This window comes from Rhagoletis pomonella, unplaced genomic scaffold, assembly GCF_013731165.1.
Source record: "Rhagoletis pomonella isolate Grant_MI unplaced genomic scaffold, Rhpom_1.0 Rhpom_scaffold_00003, whole genome shotgun sequence".
Taxonomy (NCBI): Eukaryota; Metazoa; Arthropoda; class Insecta; order Diptera; family Tephritidae; genus Rhagoletis; species Rhagoletis pomonella.
Window position 1 is genome coordinate 26,336,213 of NW_023458557.1, and position 2,069 is coordinate 26,338,281.

A 2,069-nucleotide genomic window follows, 5' to 3' on the forward strand; every position below is an offset into this window, starting at 1 on the left:
CAAATCCCACCGATTTGAAATCGTACGATTTGCAGAACATGCCGGATAGTATGCGAAGTTATCGGTGACGATATGTACTTAACCCCCTTATTCTAGAACCCGATTTTCGTAATTCGTAATTCGTAGCTACACTACCTTGCGTAAACATGTGCAGCATTGCCAGCTATGTGCTTGTTTATAGTAAAATTTATTGATTTTCAATATTTTGAGGAAAATTATGGATTCTGATGCATTTTCAGTTATAGCAGCGGAGTAAAAGCGCGCTATGGCAATGGACTTACAAAGGTATCCATGGACGCATCCATGTCAGCTTCTGGTTGAATTGTTGAACCACAAGCCAGAATACTTATGCCTGAAGATCTGGTTATCAATCCAGTTAATGCAATAACAGCCTCTTCCAAGCCATTGCAAACATGCACTTTGTTAGGTCCACCACTTGTTGCACCTGCTTCTGCCTTCGGCCGCTCTTAGGGATCATAACCCTTACCAAGTAGAATTCTCCTTTCCATGTTTCGGGGAAGAGGGGCTTCCGCATGTCAAATGTATACAACATTTCTTGTGCATATCACTCCGGCTACGCCGTCCACAGTATTTTTGCGCAGAACCCACGTCGAAATTTGCAAAAAAGTGCAAAGTGCAAACTGAGTTTATTAATAAGCTAGTGGTAGAAAATTTTATACATTTATCTTTAAAAAATGCGAATCCTTTGATTACACATGTATGTTAAAGTTTTTGGGTTCGGTCTTTGCGTTTGGACACAACAACAGAAAATTGTTGTACAAATAACTAAGCCGGACCCAAGTTTCTCGATAAGGGGCAACAAAGATTCTTATTTCCTTGTTTATATAAAACAGTGGATAAAAACATACGTATATGCAAAAGGCAAATTTTTCTGTTTAAATGAACACCACCAAAATATTTATTGCAAACACACATTGATTTACATCTTTTATTTCGCCTCCGACACAGAATTGTCGTACAAAATTACGCAAAAAAACTTACTCGTTCATTTTTGGGCATGTCATTGTTACGAATTTCGAAAGTTCGAAAATACGATTCGGATTGCAGCATACTATTTCTACGATTCGTAGCAAGATCCGAATACGAAAGAGTTGCGGAATAGGGGTGTTAGCTTGTTTATTTATTTTTAATACAAAAACGAATCCTCGTTGATCAGTGGATCTATTTCTACAGATGGCATTGCTAAGTAGAGTATGTTAGAACCATGTGTGTCTGGCGATCCTGTTTCTCTTATTTCAAACTCCGTACTGTTTTCCACTTTACTAAATTTACGTTGGAACAATAAGTCTTGTATTTCTTTCATAGTTAGATACGCAGTTTCTTCGGGCATGGCACGAAGCGTCTGCGAAATACTAAAAGCATCAACTGTGGGTTTACTGATGTTGACAATTTTGTCAATCGCTTCATCGAATTTGTCTGTATTTATTTCATCTTCATGTTTCCTTTTCCTCGAAGATGACAGAGTGGAGATGTCAGAATCAAAAGACTTGGAAGTTGTTGTGTCATCCACATAAATTGACTTATTTAGGATGTTCTGAAAGACAAATTTAAATAATATAATTTAACAGTTTGGGCTCAATATACATATTTTTAATGTAACTAATTGTTTCCTTGCTAACTTATTTACATTTATGTATATGTCTATTTAGGTACCAGCAACCGAAGACGAGTGGTTAGATAAGGCTTCAGCATTTGACAAACTGTGGCAATTTCCGCATACTCTGGGTGTTCTAGATAGGAACACATTCGCTTAAAAGCCCCAGCAAAAACTGGAACACAATTTTATAATTTCAAGGGATTTTATAGTATCATCCTATTTGCTTTGGTAGATACGCATGGCAGATTTCTCTTCACGGACGTGGGCTGCAATGAAAAAGCATCAGATAGCACAATCTATCAAGAGGGTTATCTCTTCAGCGGGCTGAAAAATGGCTCACTAAATATTCCAAACCCATCAGATGTAGTCCCCGGACAGGGCACTAAAATCACATATTATTTTAAAGGAGACGATGCATTTTCAATAGATAAAAACTTACAGCCCAACCAAT